Raw genomic sequence first — 13,713 nt, forward strand, 5'->3', positions numbered from 1 at the left:
AATAAAAATTGTCCTGCTAAGTTGCACCACTCACAAAAATTAACTCAAAATGGATTAAAGACTTAAACATAATACTTGATAAAATAAATATTTTAGAAAGCATATGGAAGAAGCTTCTTGATATTATGGTCAGTAAAGTTTTTTTTAAGTTTATTTATTTACTTATTTGTGTATTTATTTATTTTTATAGTTGTATATATTTTTTAATTTTTTATTAAGTTAATTTAGCCAACATATAGTACCTCATTAGTTTTTGATGTAGTGTTCAATGATTCATTAGTTGCATATAACACCCAGTCCTAATCACAACACATGCCCTCCTTAATACCCATCACCCAATTACCCTTTCTGCAAACCCTCAATTTGTTTCCCAGGATCCAGAGTCTCTCATGGTTTATGTCCCTCTCTGATTTCTTCCTATTCGGCTTTCCATCCCTTCCCCTATGGTCCTCTGTGCTATTCCTTATATTCCACATATGAGTGAAACCATGTGATAATTGTCATTCTCTGCTTGACTTATCTCACTTAACATAATGCCCTCCAGTTCCATCTATGTTGATAGAGGTAGGTATTCATTGTTTCTGATGGCTGAGTAATATTCCATTGTGTATATGAACCACATATTCTTTATCTATTCATCTGTTGAAGGGCATCTTGGCTCCTTCCACAGTTTGGCTGTTGTGGACATTGCTGTTATGAACACTGGGCTGCATATACCCCTTCTTTTCACTACATCTGTATCTTTGGGGTAAATACCCAGTAGTGCAATTGCTGGGTCATAGGGTAGCTCTATTTATAACGTCTTGAGGAAACTCCATAGTGTTTTCCAGAGTGGTTGTACCAGCTTTCATTCCCACCAATGCTGTGAGAGGGTTCCTCTTTCTCCACACTTCTACGTACTAACAATGTGTTTGAAGAAAGAGAATTTAAAGAATCGATCCCACTTACAATTGCACCAAAAACCATAAATTACCTAGGAATAAACCTAACCAAAGAGGTAAAGGATCTGTAATTCAAAAACTACAGAACACTTATGAAAGAAATTGAAGTCACAAAGAAATGGAAAAATGTTCCATGCTTGTGGATTGGAAGAAAATTATTACTAAAATGTCTATGCTACCTAGAGCAATCTATACATTCAATGCAATCCTTATCAAAATACCATCAACATTTTTCACAGAGCTGGAACAAACAATCCTAAAATTTGTATAGAACAAGAAAGTATCCTGAGCAGCCAGAGGAATGTTGAAAAAGAAAAGCAAAACTGGTGGCATCACAATTCCAGACTTCAAGCTCTATTACAAAGCTGTCATCATCAAGACAGTATGGTACTGGCACAAAAACAGACACATCGATCAATGGAACAGAATAGAGAGCCCAGAAATGGACCCTCAACTCTACAGTCAACTAATCTTTGACAAAGCAGGAAGGAATGTCCAATGGATACAAGAATCTCTTCAACAAAAGGTTTGGGAAAATTGGACAGCCTCATGCAGAAAAATGAAACTGGACCATTTTCTTACACCATACACAAAGGTAGACTCAAAATGGATGGAAGCCCTAAATGTGAGATAGGAATCCATCAGAATCCTAGAGGAGAACACAGGCAGCATTTTCTTTGACCTAGTCCACAGGAACTTCTTCCTAGACATGTCTCCAAAGGCAAGGGAACCAAAAGCAAAAATGAACTATTGGGACTTCATCAAGTTAAAAAGCTTTTGCACAGGGTGCCTGGGTGGCTCAGTTGGTTAAGCGACTGACTTCGGCTCAGGTCATGATCCCGGAGTCCCGGGATCGAGTCCCACATCTGGCTCCCAGCTCAGCGGGGAGCCTGCTTCTCCCTCTGACCCTATCCCCTCTCATGCTGTTTCTCTCTCTGTGTCAAATATATAAAAATAAACAAAATCTTAAAAAAAAAGACTATTATTAAAAAAAAAAAAGCTTTTGCACAGCAAAGGAAACATTCAACAAAACCAAGAGAATGGGAGAAGATATTTGCAAATGACCTATCAGATAAAGGGCTAGTACCGAAAATCTAAAAAGAACTTATGAAACCCAACACCGAAAAAACAAATAATCCAGTCAGGAAATGGGCAGAAGATATTATCAGACATCTCTCCAAAGAAGTCATACAAATGGCCAACAGACACATGAAAAAATGCTCCACATCACTTGGTTAGGGAATTACAAATTAAAACCACAATAAGATAGCACCTCACACCAGTCAGAATGGCTAAAACTAACAAGTCAGGAAATGACAGGTATTGGCATGCATGAAGAGAAAGGGGAACTCTCTATACCTTTGGTGGGAGAGCAAGCTGGTGCAGCCACTCTGGAACAATATGGATGTTTCTCAAAAAGTTGAAAATAGAGCTACCCTATGACCCAGAAATTGCACTCCTGGGTATTTACCCCAAAGATACAGATGCAGTGAAAAGAAGGGGTACCTGCACCCCAATGTTCATAGCAGCAATGTCCACAATAGCCAAACTGTGGAAAGAGCCCAGATGTCCATTGACAGATGAATGGATAAAGAAGATGTGCTATTTTTATACAGTGGTATATTAATCAGCCATCAAAAATGATGTGGACGGAACTTAAGGGTAGTATGCTAAGCAAAATAAGTCAAGCAGAGAAAGACAATTATCATACGATTTCACTCATATGTGTTATTTAAGAAACAAGACAGAGGAGCATAGGTGAAGGGAGGGAAAAATAAAACAAAATGAAATCAGAGAGGGAGACAAATCATAAGAGACTCTTAACCATAGGAAACAAACTGAAGGTTGCTGGTGGGGAGGGTTTTAGGGGCATAGGGTAACTGGGTGATGGGCATTAAGGAGGGCATATGATGTAATGAACACTGGGTGTTATATACAACTGATGAATCATTAAACTCTGCCTCTGAAACTAATAAAACACTATATGTCAATTAATTGATTTTAAATTAAAAAAAAACTAAAAATAAATAAAATGTTCTGGCAAAGGAACAAATAATAAAAGATAAAAAAGACTTAAGAAAGAATTGATAAAATTAAAAAAATAGCTGAAAAGGAAAATAAAATATAAAACCTAAAGCCTAAAGAATTAAAAAAAAAAAATGAAGGCTATATACTTCTTTCCCCAAGAACTGGAGTTTTGCAGTTCTCTATGATTGGTAAATTTGGGATTAGTGGGAAGTTCCTGCTGATCTTCTGGGGGAAGGTCCGGTTGTGCTCATTCTCAGGTGTCTTTCCCCAGGTGGAATTTGACCACCCTTGCCAGGGGGCTGGCTCAGTATCAGCAGCTCTGGAGCCAATGTGGGGGGTGAAAACTGATCTCTAGCACTAGAGCTGAAAGTTCATGCCCACCACTCTTCAGTGAGCCCCCATATATTAGCAATCACTCGTCTCCCTGGTTTCTGTCCAAACTCTGTGTTCACCCAGCCTGTGAATGAGCGTTTTTATCTTAGGCACAGGCCCCTGTTTTGAGTCTCCATACTTTACAGACTGCTGTGGTGTGTGTCTGTGCTGTTCTTCTAGGCAGAGGGAGGAGGGTCACATGGTGGTTCTGCTTCTTACTGGGCCCCTGATCAGACAGCAGCCTGACAATTCAGTGGTTCCTGGTTTATGGCAACACCAAGCAGAAAGTAGGTGCCTGGGCTTGCTGTTTGCACCCAGCTTCCCTGCTCCAATGCTTGGAAACTGCTACACTCAGGCACCCACATTCCTTTTGTTACTCTGGGGATCCTGAGACCATGCTGTCCCACCTGGGATTCCACCCTGTTTCCTCTCCTGAGCACCTTTCAGGCAGATTTCTAAAAGTTCTGATTTTGTGTTCCATTGCTTATAATACTTTCCAGGACCTGGCTTACAGAGAATCCATACCCCATGGTTTATCTTCCGATATATCGTCTCAGAATCACATCTCTGCACCTCCTATTCTTGCAAAACACGGTCACTTTTTTATTTGTAGAATTGCAGCAATTCTTTCCTCATATCTCCAGTTATTTTTGCATGTGTTCAGAATGATTTGATAACTAGCCGAATTCCAGCACCAGATGAAATTAAGGTCTCCTACTCCTCCACCATCTTAACTCTTCCCTGTAGTTTCATACTCTTCTGTTGTGAAAAGGTGCATGGTATGATTTCAATAATCTTAAATATATTGAAGCTTATTTTGTGGCCTAATATGTGATCTATTCTGAAGAATGTTCCATGTGCTCATGAAAAGAATGTGCATTATGTTGTTTTTGGATGGAGTGTTGGGTATATACCTATTAGGTTCTTCTAGTTCAATGTCCTACTCAAAAACATTATTTCCTTGTTTTTCTGCCTGGATGATTGATCCATTCATTTAGTGGGTGTTACAGTCTCTTACTATTACTGTATTACCATCAAGTTCTCTCTTGATGACCTTTAATATTGCTTTCTGTTTTTAGGTGCTCCAGAGTTGGGAGTATAGATATTTCTAATTGTTATGTAACAATTGTACAATTATGATGTATCCATATCTTTATCATTATGTAATGCCTTTCTTTGTCTCTTGTTACAGTCTTTGTTTTAAAGTTTATTTTGTCTAATATAAATATTGCTACCCCCATTCCTTTTTTCAGTTCCATTTGCATGGTGAATGTTTTCCATCCCTTCACTTTGAGCATGTGTAAGTCACTAGGCCTGAGGTATCTTGTTATCAGCATGTAGGTGGGCCTTCTTTGTTGCCCATTCCTCTCACCCTATGTCTTTTGATTGGAGCATTTAAGCCATTTTCATTTAATTATTGATAGTTATGTACTTAATGCCATTTGGTTGTTTTCTGGATGTTTTAAGTTTTTCTCAGTTTCTTTATTCTCTTTCTTTCTTTGTGATCAGTGAGTTTTCATAATGTTATGCTTTCCTTTCTTTCTCTTTACTTTTTCTGTTCCTATCATAGGTTTTGGGTTTATGCTTACCATCAGCTTCATATATAACATTATAAGTGGGTAGCACTTTCAATAATTTCAAATTTCACATTTAAGTCTTTAGTCCCTTTTGAGTTTATTTTTGTGCATTGTGTAAGAAAATATTCCAGGTTTATTCTTTTGCTTGTAGCTGTCCATTTTTTCCAATACCATTTGTTGGAGAGATTTTTCCCCATTACATATTATTTCCTTCTTTGTCTTATATTAATTGATCAAATAATTGTGAGCTTATTTATGGGCTCTTGATTCTGTTCCATTGATCTACTTAGCTATTTTGTGTGAGTAAAGTACTGTTTGGATTACTAGAGATTTGTAGAATATCTTGAAAGCTGGGATTATGATATGTCCAGTTTTCTTTTTTTTTTTAAGATTGTCTTGTCTATCCCAGGTTTTTTGTGGTTCCATACAAATTTTGGAATTATTTGTTCTAGTTATTTGGAAACTGCTGTTGGACTTTGATAGGGATTGCATTAAAGCTGTATGTTGCTTTTGGTAGTATTGCTATTTTAACAATATTTGTTCTTCCAATTCATGAACGTGGAATGTCTTTTCATTTCTTTGTGTCATCTTCAGTTTATCTTAACCATGCTATATAGTTTTCAGAGTACACGTCCTTTGTCTCCTTGGTTAAATTTATTCCTAGGTTATTTTATACTTTTTGATACAATTGTAAATGGGATAGTTTTCTTCATTTCTCTTTCTGCTATTTCATTATTAGTGTATAGAAATGCAACAGATTTCTGTATATTGATATTGTATCCTGCAACTATACTGAATTCACTTATTAGTTCTTTTATTTATTGATTTATTTTTTATGGAGTCTTTAGGTTTTTCTATATATAGTATCATGTCACCTGCAAATACTGAAAATTTGACTTCTTACCAATTTAGGCATAATTTACTGATATTTCTGGTCTGGTTACTGTGGCTAGGACTTTCAGTACTATTTTGAATGAAAGTGGTGAAAGTGGACATCTACCTTTTGTTAGCTGTGGGGTTTTCATATATGGCCTTTATTGTGTTCAGATATGTCCCCTGTAAGCCTCCTTAATTGAGGCTTTTTTTTTTTTTTTTTGAGAGTGAGAGAGAGAGGGGGAAAGCACAGGCTGGAGAGGGGTGAGGGTAAAGAAAGTAAGAGGGAGAGAAAGAGAATCCCAAGCAGACTCCATGCCCAGTGTGGAGCCTGACATGGAATTCGATCTCACAACCATGAGATCATGACCTGTGCCAAAATCAAGAGTTAGATGCTTAACCGATTGAGCCACCCAGACACCCCTATGTGAGGCTTTTTATCATGAATGGATGTTGTACTTTCTCAGATGCTTTTTCTGCACCTATTGAAATAACTGTATGGTTTTATCCTTTAAATTGTTGATGTGACCCACCATGTTGATTGATTTGCAAATATGAAACCACCCCTGCATCTTGGGAATAAATTTCACTTGATTGTGGTTAATTTTTTTATGTGTTGTTGGATTTGGTTTGCCTATTTTTTTTTTGGTGATTTTTACATCTTTGGTTATTGCAGATATTTCCTTGTAATTTATTTATTATTTTTGTAGTGTTTTTATTGGGTTTAGGTATCAAGGTAATGCTGTACTCATACAATGAATTTGGAGCTTTTCTTCATTTTGTAATTTCTGGACTATTTTGAGAAATAGTGGTATAAATCTTCTTTAATTCACCTGTGAAATCATTTGTTCCTCGTCTTTTGTTCATTGGTAGTTTTTTTTTTTTTTACTTCTGCTTTTTTTAGTCATTCAAATATTTATTAAACATAAATAATAATTAATGTGTCCCAAACATAGTAAGACATAGAAGTTCATACAATGCTGAGGAAAAAGCAATTGGACAGTAGGTGTATAGAGCATTGAAGTGACTAATCTTAGTGACTTAATGATTCTATTTTTTTTATTATGTTCAGTTAGCCAGCATATAGTACATCATTATTTTGGATGTAGTGGTCAGTGATTCATTAATTGCTGCACATGTTGTGATGAGCACTGGGTAGTTTTGGCAGTTTTTTGATTACTGATTCTATTTTGTTGCTGTTAACCAGTCTGTTAACATATTCTATTTCTTCCTTATTTAGTTTTAGGAGTTTATATGTCTCTAGGATTTATCCCTTTCTTTTATGCTATCCAATTATATGGCATATGAAATATGCATTCTAATGAGCTTTTGTATTTCTCTGGTGATGATTGTTGTTTCTCTTTTTTCATTCTGATTTGGTTTATTTGAGTTATCTCTCTCTGTTTCTCTGTCTTTGTATCTCTCTCTTGTTTTAATGAGTCCAATCATTTAAAAAAAGTTATCACTTCCATTGATATTTTCATAAAAAAGCCTCTTAGTTTCATTGATCTCTTTTATTGTTTTATTTTATTTTTAGCCTCTATATCATTTATTTCTGCTCTAATGTTTACTATTTTCTTCTTTCTTCTGGATTTATGTTTTGTTTCTTTTTCTTTTTCTAGCTTCTTTTCTTTAAAGATTTTATTTATTTATTTATTTGTCAGAGAGAGGAAGAACAAGCAGGAACTGCAGGCAGAGGGAGAAGCAGGCTCCCTGCTGAGCAAGGAGCCCAATGTGGGGCTCGATCCCAGGACTCTGGGATCATGACCTGAGCTGAAGGCAGATGTTTAACCAACTGACCCACCCAGGTGCCCCTTTTTCTAGCTCCTTTAAGTGCAAGATCAGCTTGTTTATTTATTTTTCTTGCTTCTTGAAGTTGGCCTATATTGCTGTAGATTTCCTTCTTAGAACTGTTTTTTCTGTATCCCAAAGGTTTTTGACCATTGTGTTTCATTTTCATTTGTTCCCATGTACATTTTCATTTCTTCTTTGATTTCCTGTTTGACCCATTCTTGTTTAGGAGCAGGTTATTTAACCTCCATATATTTGTGGTCTTTCCAGATTTATTTCTTGTGGTAATGGTCAGAAAAGATGCACGGTATGACCTCAATCTTTTTGAATTCGTGAGGCTTGTTTCATGATCTACTATGTGATCTCTTCTGGAAAATGTTCTGTGTTCACTTGAAAAGAATGTATATTCTGCTCTTTTAAGATGGAATGTTCTGAATATCTTTGTAAAATACATCTGGCCCAGTATGTCATTAAAAGTTATTGTTTCCTTGTTGATTTTCTGTTTAGATAACCTCTCCATTGATGTAAATGGGGTGTAAACTAGTATTTTTGTTTATTGTCAATTAGTTTCTTTATGTTTGTTATTAGCTGTTTTATGTATTTTTTTTTTCCTCTCTAGGTGTTTATTGGTTCTAAAGGGCAGCCTTTCTCCCAGGGGAGGCTGAAGGGGCTCATATCTTTTGGGTTTCATGGACAGGGCGGTTCACATGCTGGGGAAGGCCAGGTAGGCCTTGAGCTTGGGCCCGTTGCTGAGGCATGCCACATAGGCCAAGAGCAGGGGATGGGAGTCCAAGCAACCAGGGGCCAGGACCTGGTGATTCAGCAACAGGCCCAACAGGTTGTAGTTGGTGAAGGAGATCTGGTCGCCCACAAGGAAGGCCTTGCCCTCCTTGTTCTGGATCAGCAGGGTCTCAAAAGACTTCAGGTGCCCTGGCATCTCCTGAAAATACTTGGCCTTACCCTCCTCATTGGTCCGGTAAATGAGCTGGCTGCAGTGCCTGTGGACATCCTCCATGCCATCTTTCACCATGTCCACCAGCACCGCCTCCCACTGGTCTTTGCCATAGAGCCCAAAGGTACAGCCCAGGTGTCGCAGGATGGCATTGGACTGGTACATGGTGAGGTCTCCATCCTGGAACTTGAGGAGATGCCCACGCAGACAGGAGGTCTTGAGCGGGCCCTGCAGTCAGCTCTCCTTGGTCACCACCTCCTCCTTCCAGCTCTGGCCCTGGTCAGCCAGCAGCATGCGCATGGCCTTGCAGCGCCCTCGGGTGGTGAAGTAGACGATGGTGTAGGGTGACATAGGTCACATGACGTGGAACAGCAAGCAGCAGAAAGTGGCGGCAAGCCCAGTGGTCTTATATTTATTTGTTTTATGTATTTGAGTGTTCCTATGTTTGGGTACAAAAACTTTAACATTTTTATATCTTCTTGTTGAATTGTTCCTTTTAGTATTATATGGTATTCTTCTTTGTCTCTTATTACCATCTTCGTTTTAAAGTATATTAAATCTGACATAAGTATTGATACTCTGGCTTTCTTTTGACACTAATTTCCATGATAGATATTTCTCCACCCCTCACTTCAATCTGAATGTGTATTGAGGTCTGAAATTAGAATCTCTTGTAGGCAGCATGTACATGAGTCTTTTTTTTTTTTTAATCCATTCTGTCATCTTGTGATTGGAGCACGTAGCCCATTTACATTCAAAGTAATTGATATATATTTATTTTCATTTCTTATTTTGTGATTGTTTGTAAAGAATTTCTCTGATTCTTCCTTGTCTTTCTCTCTTTCATGGTTTGCTGATTTTCTTTAGTGATATGTTTGCATTTCTTTCTCTTTATTATATGCATATTAATTAATGTTTTTTGATATATGGTTACCATTAGGTTTGTATAGAACCACTTCTACATGTAGCAGTCAGTATTAGGTTGATGACTTTTTTACTTTGAACTCATTCTTTACCCCTCCCCTTATTTTAGGTATATATTGTCATATTGCATATCCTTTAATTTTGTGAGTTCCTTAACTGATTTTTTTACAGAAATATTCATTTTCACTGCTTTTGTGTTTCCTTATTCATATTTTCACTTTTGTTCTTTCCTTTTCACTCAAAGAGTTCCCTTTAATATGTCTTCCAGGGGTGAAATAGTAGTCTTGAATTTCTTTAGTGTTTTTGTTTTTCTCTTGTCTGGGAAACACTTTATCTCTTCTATTCCAAATCATAGCCTTGCTGGATAGAGTATTCTTGGCTGCAGATTTTCCCCTTTCAGCACTTTTTAATATATCATGGCACTCCCTTCTGTTTTGCAAAGTTTCTGTTGAAAACTCCCCTGCTAGCTTTACAGAGTTTCCCTTGTATGTTACTGTTTTCTTTTGGTTGCTGCTTTTTTTTTAAATCCATATATTTTGCATATTTAATTAAAATGTGTCTTGATGTGGATCTGCTTTTGTTGATTTTTATGGGGGTTCTCTTTGCCTCCTGGATCTGGGTATCTGTTTCTTTCCCCAGCTTATAGAAGTTTTCAGCTATTATACCTTCAAATAAATTTTCTGTCCCTTTTCTCTTTCTTCTTCTTCTAGACTTCTATAATATGAATGTTATTACATTTGATAGAGTCACTGAATCACCTAAGTCTATTCTCATTTTGCATAATTATTTTTTCTCTTCTGTTCACCTTGATTACTTTACATCACTCCATCTTCTAGGTCATTAATTCATTCCTCTCCTCCTCCAGCCTGCTGCTTTTCATTCCATCATTCAAGTTTCTCGTTTCATTTATTGAGCCACTTATCTCTGCTGTTAATTCCTTATTTCTGTGTGAAGGTTCTCACTCATGTCTTCTACTCTTTTCTCAAGTCCACAGTTTATCCTTAAGATCATTGCTTTAAATACCCTATCAGGTATGTTACTTATATTTATTTTACTTAGATCTCTTGCCATGACTATGTCCTGTTTCATTTTGGATAAATTTCTCTGTCTCTTCATTTTGCCTGATTTTCTGTGCCTGTTACTGTGTGTTAGGAAAGTCAGATACATCTCCTGTTCTTGAGGGTAATGACATTATGAAGAAGAGATTTTGTAGTCTCTTACAGTGCAATGTCCACTGTTCACCAGAATTTGTCACTTCATAGGTGTCTTCTATGTGTGCTGAATATGCCATGTCACTGAACTGGATTTACTTTCAGTCCTATCATCTGCAATGGCTTTTGTTGCCTTTTGTGGGCATGGTTTGGTGCCCGTGTTATTAAATGGATAGTCTGAGGCCATTTGTGCTTGAGTTGGATCAGATCAGATGTTTGGCAGAGCTGCAGCCAGATGGAACTACAGAGTGCTCTTCCTGTGTTGTCCCTGATTGGCTCTTGTTGGTGGGTGGAGCCTGCAGTCAGATCAGATATCTGTCCCCTGCCCATTGTTCAGGCTATAGTCAAACTGCTGTGCATGTTTAATTCCAATCTCCCTAGGGAAAGAGTCACTTTGGAGTGGTGCTGGCCACTGCTGGGCTGCTTGCATAATTTCTTGCTTGTGGGGTTTTTCTCTCTTTCAAATCTGAATGAAAACCTTGTCAAGTAGACCATTCTTGATTGTAGATTTTCCCTTTCAGCACTTTGAATATATCACACCACTGTCTGCTAGCCTATAAATTTTCTGCTGACACCTCAGCTGATATGTTCACAGATTTTCCCTTGTTGGTAACTTGTTTCTCTTTTGGTGTGTTTATGATTCTCAATTTTTCTTTATTTTTTGATATTCTATTTATTTTGTGTCCTCATGTGGACCACTTTGCATTTCTATTGTTTGGAGTCTCTGTGCTCCTTGGACTTGGATATTTATTTCTTTCCCTAGGTAAGAGAAGTTTTCATTTATTATTTATTTAAATAAAATTTCTACATCTGTTTCTCTTCTTCTTTTGGATTCCCTATAATGCCAATGTTTGGATTGTTTGATGAGGTCCAAGAAATCTCTTAACTTATCCTCATTTTTATTTTATTTTTAAAAATATTTTATTTATTTTGAGAGAGAAATAACAGAGTGAGTGAGAGAGAGAGAGCATGAATGGTGGTAGGCAGAGGGAGAGAGAGAAGCAGACTACCTGCTGAGTAGGGAGCCTGACGTGGGGCTTGATCCCGGGGTCCTGGGCATGAGCCAAAGGCAGACGCTTAACTGACTGAGCAACACAGGTGCCTCCATCATCATTTTTAAAATTCTTTTCTTTTTGTTCAACTTGTTTGCTTTCCATTAATCTGTCTTCAAATCGCTGACATGTTCTTCTCATCCATTAATCAACTGTTGATTCTTTCTATTGTGATTTTTATTCCCATTGTATCCTACGACTCTGCTTCCTTTTTTAGATTTTCTATATCTTTAATGAAGTATTCACTGATTTATTCCACCCTTTTCCCCAGCCTGGTGAGGATCTTTGTGATCATGGCTTTAAATTCTTCATTAGGCATATTTTTTATCTCTGTTTAACTTACTTCTTTTTCTGTTTTTTTCCTTGTTTTTATTTTCTATTGGTATATATTATTCTTCTGTCTCCCAGTTTTGTTTGTGTTTTTGTGTTTGATTCTATGAGTTAGGTGAATAGCTACGTCTTCTAAACCTGAAGGAATGGTCTTGTGTGTGGTGTCCCCTGTGCGGCTTCTATGTAATTGCTGAATTTTGCTAGCTCACTGGAGCTATGGCTGCATATGCTAATTGCTCTTTTGTACTATGGCTTTTTACAGAAAGAAATACTACTACTACTAACATAATAAATACTAAATAATAAAATATTAAGTTTAAAAAGAAAAGAAAAAATAAGAAGGGGAAAGGAAAAGAGAAAAAGAAGACAATTAAATAACACAAAAGTCCAAAAATAAATTTTTTTCTGGTTATAGTATTTTAGGTTTAAAATTACTTTCTCAATAATAGAGTACAGGGGCGCCTGGGTGGCTCAGTCCTTAAGTGTCCACCTTCGGCTCTGGTCATGATCCCAGGCTCCTGGGATCGAGCCCTGCATTTGGCTCCCTGCTCCACAGGAAGCCTGTTTCTCCCTCTCCACTCCCCCTGCCTGTGTTCCGTCTCTCACTGCCTCTCTCTCTGTCAAATAAAAACAAAAAAAATATTTAAAAAATAATAATAATAGAATGTAAAAATAATTTCATCATCTGACAAAATCATTTAAGTCAAGCACATGAGATTAGGTTTATAAAACAAAAATAGATTAAGGTATTGTTAAATTAAAGGAGATATTTAGGCCTCATCATAAAATATATTCATAAACATAATACCTCTCTCACCTATATTACCTGCTTTTTCCAGGTCATCATGAACACTCATTAGGAATGGTGACATTCAAGCATTCAGTTCTTTTTTTAAAATTTTTTATTGTTATGTTAATCACCATACATTACATCATTAGTTTTAGATGTAGGGTTCCATGATTCATTGTTTGTGCATAACTCCCAGTGCTCCATGCAGAATGTGCCCTCCTCAATACCCATCACCAGGCTAACCCATCCTCCCACCCCCCTCCCCTCTAGAACCCTCAGTTTGTTTTTCAGAGTCCATCGTCTCTCATGGTTCGTCTACCCCTCCGATTTCCCCCGCTTCATTCTTCCCCTCCCGCTACCTTCTTCTTCTTTTTTTTTTTCTTAACATATATTGCATTATTTGTTTCAGAGGTACAGATCTGAGATTCAACAGTCTTGCACAATTCACAGTGCTTACCAGAGCACATACCCTCCCCAGTGTCTATTACCCAGTCACCCCCTCTCTCCCACCCCACACCCCACTCCAGCAACCCTCAGTGTGTTTCCTGAGATTAAGAATTCCTCATATCAGTGAGGTCATATGATACATGTCCTACTATAATTGGCTTATTTCACTCAGCATAACAACCTCCAGTTCCATCCAGTCATAGCAAATGGCGAGATCTCATTCCTTTGATGGCTGCATAATATTCCATTGTATATATATACCACCTCTTCTTTATCCATTCATCTGTCGATGGACATCTTGGCTCTTTCCATATTTGGCTATTGTGGACATTGCTGCTATAAACATCGGGGTGCACGTACCCTTTCAGATACCTACATTTGTATCTTTGGGGTAAATACCCAGTAGTGCAATTGCTGGATCATAT

General features: G+C 37.3%; 1 pseudogene; it reads right to left on the reverse strand.

The window, feature by feature from the left end:
- Positions 1-8,253: 8,253 nt before the first annotated feature.
- Positions 8,254-11,301, reverse strand: LOC117999733 (annotated as a pseudogene).
- Between the last annotated feature and the right edge of the window lie 2,412 nt (positions 11,302-13,713).

The sequence above is a fragment of the Mirounga leonina genome, unplaced genomic scaffold (assembly GCF_011800145.1).
Source record: "Mirounga leonina isolate KUSES-001 unplaced genomic scaffold, KU_Mleo_1.0 Mir_472, whole genome shotgun sequence".
Classification (NCBI taxonomy): domain Eukaryota; kingdom Metazoa; phylum Chordata; class Mammalia; order Carnivora; family Phocidae; genus Mirounga; species Mirounga leonina.